Source organism: Eumetopias jubatus, unplaced genomic scaffold (assembly GCF_037043125.1).
Source record: "Eumetopias jubatus isolate StellerSeaLion01/CBP00866 unplaced genomic scaffold, mEumJub1_p1.0 scaffold_14, whole genome shotgun sequence".
Classification (NCBI taxonomy): Eukaryota; Metazoa; Chordata; class Mammalia; order Carnivora; family Otariidae; genus Eumetopias; species Eumetopias jubatus.
This window is the reverse complement of record NW_028274820.1, coordinates 30,577,144-30,586,063: the sequence shown is the minus strand read 5'-3', so window position 1 is coordinate 30,586,063 and position 8,920 is coordinate 30,577,144.

The window sequence follows — 8,920 nt, the reverse complement described above, 5'->3', positions numbered from 1 at the left end:
ACATGCAAACATATGTATGCAGGGATTAAAATATATGGCAGCATTATTTATTGTAATACGAGTATAATTTCTGAAGAAATAGAATAAATTAGGTGAGTTTCAATGAACAGAAAGAAGAAAAAGATTATTGGAGGGAGAGCTGGCTAGGGCACTGCCGTCTGGATTTCTGTGTCCTAGGAAGGGGTGTGGGGTCAGTGAAAGAGGAGAAGTGGCGAGGTAGGAAGTAGCTTGAATCCAGAGCCCCTAGTCAAGGGGAGCTTGACAAGGAGTAACTAAGAACAGAAGGGTTACATGGGAGGCTACAGAAGCAGACCTTACCTTCCTTCAGATCTAGTGAGGGTTTCCAGTTTCCCTTCACTGTCTCAAATTTCCTATGTACAGATATGTTGACAAACCATTCTATGTCTAGGACTGTCCTGGTTTTAGCACAGAGAGTCCTACCTCATGGGAAATCCCTTAATGCTAGGCAAACCAGGATGTTTGGTCACCCTGTGTACAAATTATATATCTTGAAGCATACCAAATTTGCAAATTAAGACAGTGTTAATTTAGTGTTCATCTATTGTTCATTAAAACTCTAACTGTCAAATTCCAATTACTTGGCAGACACTGTTCAGTTCTTGAGGACACAAAGATGAATCTGATATTGCCCTTCTCTTCAAAGATCCCTGTGTCACGTTTCAAAATAATTTACACTACAAATTGTTTTTATAAATATATGTGGAGTCAGAATGGAAACTCACAACATTACGTATTTCTGATATAGATTTTTTTTTATTAAAGACCTTATTTTTTAGAGCAGTTGTAGGTTTATAACAAAATGAAGAGGAAGGTACAGAGATCTCCCATGTATAACATGCCCTTACATAGGCACAACCTCCTCCATTATCAACATCACTCATCAGAATGGTGTATTGTTCACCAGGGATGAACCTACATCATAATCACCCAAAGTCCATAGTTTACCTTAGAGTTCACTTTTGGTCATATACATTCTATGGGTTTGGACAAATGAGCAATTTCTTTGCCCTAAAAATCTTATGTGCTCTTCCTATTCTTCTCTTCCCCCCACCACCCACTACCCCCGGCAACCACTGATCTTTTTACTGTCTCCATAGTTTTGCCTTTTCCAGAATGTCATCTAGTTGGAATCATACAGTATACAGGCTTCTCAGATTGACTTTTTTCACTTAATAACATGCACTTAAGTTTTCTCCATGTATGTCATGGCTTAATAGCTACTTTCTTTTTAGTGCTGAATAATATTCCATTGTCTGGATGTACTGTAGTTATTTATTTGTTCACCTACTGAAGGACATCTTGGTTGCGCTCACATTTTTGCAATTATGTACAAAGTTGCTATAAACATCTGTGTGTAGATTTCTGTGTGGCTATGAGTTTACCCAACTCCTTTGGGTAAATACCGAGGAGTACAATTGCTGGATTGTATGATAAAAATAAGTTTAGTTTTGGGGCATCTGGATGGCTGAGTTGGTTAAGCTACTGCCTTTGGCTCAGGTCATGATCCCAGAGTCCCAGGATCGAGTCCCACATCGGACTCCCTGCTCAGTGGGGAGTCTGCTTCTCCCTCTGATCCTCTCCCCTTTCATGCTCTCTCTCAGTCTCTCTCTCAAATAAATAAATAAAATCTTTTAAAAAAAAGTTTAGTTTTGTAAGAAAGCACCAAACTGTCTTCCAAAGTGGCTGTACCATTTTGCATTCCCACCAATAATGAGTGAGAGTACCTGTTGCCCCATGTCTTCACCAGTATTTGGTGTTATCTGTGTTCCAGATTTTGGCCATTCTAATGCGTGTATAGTAGTATCTTGTTGCATTCTTTAGTCTGATTCCAGAGAAAGGGGATCTGTAAGGGCTAAGGCTATTTTGAAATTATACTTAGTTGGGACAGTTAAAAGAACTTGAAGAAAGAAAGATCTTGACAATGTAGAGGGAAAACACATGTTGAGGAGCAACATACCTGTAGAAATATGGAAGAAAAAGCTTCTGTTCCCTAATATACTGCATGCTACCAGGTTTTTCAAGGACCCAGAAACCCATACCCCTGAATCACGAGAAAGAAAAATAAGTAGGTTCCTTTCATGTACAGCTAAGAATTTGATATATTTTTTTCCTAGAATAAATGTTTGTGATACTAGAATCAAAATTTTTTTATAATACAGTCATAACTGCATTCCCTGTGAAAATATGATAGCAATGTAATTATTGTACAAGATGGGTAAATTAAACCAAATTTTATCTTGGTTTAAAAATAACAGTTCTTAGTAATGGCAATAATCAGATTTTACTTTCTAAGTTATCTTCAGCTTGGTAAAAGTATTCTTTCTAGTCAATTTACCACATAGTTTTCAAGACCTCCAGAGGGTTCCAAAAATCCTTCACGTAAAAACAGTATTATTTTTCCCTCTGATTCAATCCTTAAAAGTTACAATTCCACCCTACTTTTATTTACTTATTTACTCCTATAATAGGCTTCACCACTGATACCTTCTTCCAAAAAAATAACAATTTTGTGTATTATTGAAATGTTTAACTTGATTAACAAAACTGCGTATTTATAAAAGGGACTTCAATCAATTCTTTATTCAGAGTATGCCATAGACACATAAACATTAGATTCAGATTGAATTTGCTGTCATGTCAATGAAGGGAAACATGATAGGCCAACTTGAGCTACTTGACTATATTTTGCTGGCTATAACCAAAGATTTAAACAAAATCATCCAACTTATATTGATTCCTATCAGTCTTGTATCATTTGATTTATACTAAAAGTATACATATGTATTTGGCAAGATAGTTAAATATAAACAAAGAATAAAACACAGCAGCTTTGATAGTGTAGGATTATACACTTGACTATAAATTCATCAAACAATGAAACAACTCCTTAATATTTTCTAAAATAATAGACAATACAGTTTTATACAGTGAAGTGTGTTTAATGATGATTATCACATGGCAGTATGTACACATATTTGAAGCATGCGATGTAGCAGGAAAATAAGCCTGGAAACCGGAGTCTTGAGTACTATTCTGGGAATTGACACTAACAGATTATGGACACATCACATTGATTATCTCTGCCAGATTTCTTTCATGAAAATGATAAAGCTGGTATAGATGTGTTTCCCAAATAGTGTTTTTTGAAATATTCCTCTAGAAATTTTAACAGATATGTCCTTGAAAAGGGGTTGATTGATCACATATGTTTGGGAAATACTGTTTTTTTTTTTTTTTTTTAAATATCCTATCTGGAAAATTCAGAGTGCATATTTGTAAATAAATTAAGGCTGCAATTTACTTTTCTGGGGGGGACAATGTGTTTAACAAGGTTAATTGAACTTGGATCACATTTTTCATGTCAGTTTTATACACATTTAGAAGGTAGATATTTCCAAAGTCTTTCTCATTTTTTAAGGTCCATAACTGTAGCTCAGAAAGCATTTAAATAACATGCCGGTTAAAAAGAAATCAGTCTTTATCAATCTCATCTAAACTAGTGAGCAATGGCAAAAATAAGGACATTAAAGTATTTTGTTTTTACCAGACATTGATGGACGCAGAAAGTATGGACTCTAATTTTACTTGTAAAATATATTTTTCTGAGCACAACATCCCAATGCTTGCATTCCTTTACTTCACATTCACTGGGGTCAAGGGTCAGTGATAAGGATTTTCTAGGTGAGCGGAGGAAGACAATTTGAAGTATAACGTTAGATTAATTTCTACTGATGAAATCCTTCCTTAGGAACAGGTCAGCAGGTTTGTAAGTTGGCTAAATGGTCATCTCTTAGCTATGTCTATGTTTGAAATGCTGGCTGTGTGGCAGGAGGGAGGCTGAGGCTTTCTCTACTGAAGGGTATTTAAAGAGCATCTTTAAGTCTATTTACTATACTGTCTGTTTCCCTCTCATTTGGAAAGGGATAAGTCTGAGAGTTTTGGGTCGATAAAATTTTGTAGAAATTACAACCATTTGCATGTAAAAAATTTAAATACACATTATGGAAGATAGACCTTTTCTCTTTCAGTCTTTAGAAATCACATACCTTTCTCCACATAAGAGAGTGAAGTGACTTCTATCCAAACCAACTGCCCTTCCCTCCCTGTTATTCCCATGGAAATTACCAACAGGATATACAAGTAAGGAAAAGTTAAATCATTGCAGAAACCTAAAGAAGTCTATTACTGCAGACCCCTAGAAATTTGAGTCTTTGTTATATCTAGACAGCTGGGATAATTTAAAGGATAGCATGGAAATAACACTTGGGATTTTTTTCCCAAAAAAGTAATATCCCAAAAGCCCAGTAATATCCCTTAGACAAAATGGAAACCACAAGGGGGAAGTTAAAGTGCATGGGATCATCGATCCACCAATGAGATACTTGGGGGCTAACCCATGAATTGTGTGGCCTTGCCAGGCAGAGTGCAGATGACTACAACACATATTTATGCCAAAGGACAGCTTCATAGGAGCAGATCTTCATGGTGTATATAGTAGTCCGTGACCACAATGGAATGGAATATTATTCCAGATTGGAGGTTAAGTAAAATTTTTTGAATAAAAGGACAATAAAATACAGAGTAGATATATATACAGTTGCCTCTTGAACAGCACGGGTTTAAATTGTGTGGGTTTGAATTATATGCAGCTTTTTACAGTAGAATACTATAAATGTATTTTATCTTCCTTATGATTTTCTTAATAACATGTTCTTTAGCTTACTTTATTGAAATAATACAAATTGACTTTGCTATCAGCAAGGCTTCCAATCAATAGTAGGATGTTAGTAGTTAAGTTTTGGAGGAGTCAAAAGTTATACATGGATTTTCAACTGTGCGAAAGGTCAGTGCCCCTAACTCCTGTGTTATTTAAGTGTCAACTATATTTTGTAAGAGTGCCCAGTGGGTGGATGAGCAGTAGGTGAATCTAGCCCACGTACCTAGTGCCAAGATGTAGGTCTTACCAAGTGGGAGCTACATCCGCCTAGGGGAAGGAAAACAGTTTTACTCCAGAAAAGTGCCATCTGTTCAGAAGACACAAAAGTCAGAATAGGCTAATATGAGGCCTAAAGAAAAGTATATTGAGGTTGAAGTTTTCATAGACTACATCGGTGTTTTCCATGCAATGAGCCAAAGCACACGCAGGTGCTCAGAAACTCAGCTGCATACACTTTCAGCATCCCTTAAGCTCTGGGCGGACTGGAGCCCCAGGGGTCAATCTTCTCCAGTTCAAGAAACCACATTTGTTTATCCCTGCTTGCCATACATTTCCTGGGCCTGCTGTGCCATGGAAAAGATGTGGAAGCACTGGCCTGCCGCCACTCTCTTATTCAGTGAACTACTACTTATCAGTTTCCCACGGTGTGCTTCCTTCTGGAGAACAGCTCAACAAAAGCACTAAGGGCCCACATGTATCCTACATCCCTCTACATTACAATATCTTTTACAATGTCCTCCCAGTTTTAGTCTCTGTCCTACTAACATGCAGCTCTTCTTCAGAAACCCCTAGCATCTTAATCCATAGGATCACAAAGTTCCAGATGTCTTCCTCATTAGCTTGAGAGGTACTAACAATTAATTAGTTCATTAAATTCACAGTGTGAGTGCATGTGTGGGAGTGAATATGTGTTATGAGTATGAGGGTTGGGCAAGATAAATACTAAAAAAAAATAAGTGTGTGGGTGATATGTGTCTCAAAAGTACAGTTCAGGTCAGTTCTATTTGTGCATGGAGTATATCTAATAAGTTTCTTACTGCTTAGTCGGTGTGGTCAAGTTGAAAATAGTCAATTTTTTCTGCTGGAGGCACTGCAAAAATCAACCAACGTTTTACATTTTTAATGGCTCCTCTTATCCTTTCCTCTTACTTTGTAGGTCCTTTCTTGAGGCCCAACATTTTCAGATCTTTCTTTCTTTCTTCCTTTCTTTCTGGCAAATCCAACCATTCTACTCTCAATTTTTACTCTGGATTATTTTCTTCAACTTCTATTATAATTTCTGAGTAAAATTAAAATATTTCCTATTGGAGTTTCAGGTTTAAATCTTTGTAGGGGGTGAGAGAAGGAAATAAAACAAACAAAATCAGTATGGAACAACACAAAACAAAAAGCCAAGAGTGACTTCATAGCTACCTCTTTGGCCATCACTATTACCTTTCCTTTTCTCCTTCAGAAACTCTGTTTTCTAGCTAATTTCTCATTCTAGGCCTGGATATAGGCCCTGCGCTCTACAGTAAAGCCTTCTGAATATACTTACTCTCTATCTTTTCCTCTCTTCCCTTAAGCAATTGCATTGGTACTGAACCTGAACTCTGTATTTAGCAGCCTTCATCTTGAATCCTTAAAGGGAGCATTTTCCCTGAATCAGAATTAAGACACCTGGCTCAACAACAGCACAGCATTTGTACAGTTGTGATGGCAAACCAGTTCATAGCCGCAAACAAGAGAAACTCTGTGGATAAACTTCAGCAAAAAAGGAATGAGTAAGTTGAAAGGACATTGGGGAGCTCATAAGATTGATAAAGCTCAATAAATTGCCTGGAAATAGGAGAAAGCCTGTCTGCACCCACTTAAATTTTCATAGGTGATGCAAACTCTGCTATGCCTTATTTTGGGATTTTTTGAAATGGAAGTTATATTCAGATGTTTTTAGCAAATCCTGTATATAATTTCATTATTTCACTGCTGCTCTCTCCTTAATAATCTACTGTCTCTGTTCAGCTCCATTTTGTGGGCAACTATTGTTCAGTTTTCCTGTTTATTGTGATCTACCAAGCACAGTGCTTGACACATAATAGATGTTCAATTAATGTAATTCTCACTTCTTCTTACAGTTTCTATTAGAGTACATCTTTTCCCCAAGTTTTCTCTCTCCTGTCTGGTCTACCAAAATACTTTTTCCCACACTTCATTCTGTATATAATTGGGCTGACGTTATTCACATTTCTGGGCTTCATCATATTTGCAGCTTAAAGACAATGTCAACTTCAACTGCACTTTTGAAATACTCAAGGCCCAGTGACTATATTTCAAAACAAATATGTTAGGCAATTGTTTGGAAAAGCTATCAAATCCATAATTCTTTTTTCTCTGTGGTGTTTTTCCAATATTTATTCCTGAAGTGAGAAATCCCAACTAATTAGACCCAGTGTCTTTTCTTCTCACGTATCTCTTTACTTATCCACTTGTCCCAATTCTATATTAGGAAAGAAGATAAAGTGCCGAGGTAAAAGCCTATTTCTAAGTTTTCAAACTTTTCCCCTGAGTTCCCTTGAGAACTAGGGCTCAAAATTATATAGATGCTGTTCCCTTTGAGATAAAAGGAGATACTGTTACCCCACATGGTGAATAAATCATAATAAATCTAAGACACAGGACAAGATGAGCATTAGCAAGAGACCAGAGAGCAAGTTTGGAGAATGAGGATTAGCCAATTGCTCCCTAATGTCAAACCAAGATCCAGTAGAAATAATCATTCTGGCATCTGACAGAGGAAGTCAAAGGTCAGAATTTAATGTCGCCATCCTCTGATTTCCCAACTTTATTGAGCAGGTGCTTAATAAAGCATGATTATTTGTTATGTTTAAAGAGTTCAGAGCAAAGTAAGATGTAGAGTGATTACCAGCTCAGTTATTCTGGTGAGAACACTGTAACCTTTTTGTTAATGACAATTATGTTGAGGTCATCACTTTGTCAGAGTTCATTTCTTTCCCTTCAAGTATGGAATGCAAAAATACTATATTACATGAAACTTCTAATGTCACTGATGGGTCTTCGGTGATTATAAGGAAGAAGAAAGAATTTAAGGTCAGCAGAAAGAGCCTTGAATGACTGGTGAGTAGATAACAACACGTTTTACTGAAGCTTCTAAGTGCAAAGGTTGTATAAAGGTGGCAGAAATTTTCACACAACCACCACAATTTATTTGTAGAAAGAAAGAGAATAGGAGAAAGAATGAGAGAGAGGGAGAGCTCTTTTCACAGCAAGTATAATTATGCTGTCTGTAAAGTTTTGGTTAGTGAGAACGTCATTGAACATAACAAACATGACATCAGGAGTTTAAAACATTGCTTACAAGGCCCATTTCCTTCTCCCTATCTCTCACTCTCTTTTTGTTCTTAGAAATCATTTAAGTCAACGAATTTAGTATTTAAACAATTAGAAAGGGCAGAGGTTCAGGAATCAGAATAACTGCCTGGGTTTGAATCCCAGCTGCCCCACTTAATGAGGCAACCTGTTGGGAATATTTCTTAACCTCTTGTATCTCTGTTATGTTGAAATAATAGTACACAATTATGAGAATTAACAGTGACGATCTTTGTAAAATAAATGCTTGTTGAGAACCTAAACCCCACTCAAGCACACTAATAGCCATGCCTCCTGGTACTTATGCCCTTTGTGAATTTCCCTTCCACCTTGAATCTGTGCTGGCTCTGTGACTCACAGCATGCAGGAGAAGCGACACTGCACAAGTCTCAGATCTAAGCCTTAAGAAGGCCTGGAAGTTTCTACCTTTGCGTCTTTGGGGGCCCTGAACGACCATGCACGAAATGCGGCTACTGTACTAGAGGGACCATATGGAGAGACCACATCACATGAAGAGGGCACCAGTGGAGGGAGAGGCCCTGAGACGACCTGGAAGGAGAGCGGGTCCTGGCCATGCCAGGATCCCAGCCCAGGCCAGCCTTTCAGCTCTCCCAGCCAGGGAGCCAGGCCTGTGGCACGGCCACGACTGATGTGCCAGCCTCGGGGGCTCTCTAACACCATCAGCATGGGAGACATAAAGCTAGACCAGTAAATGACTTCCAGGTCAATTCAAAGAATTCTGAGATATAAGAAATGATTGTTATGTGAAGGCACTGATTGGGAGAAGATAGTTTCTTATATAATAGATAACGGAAA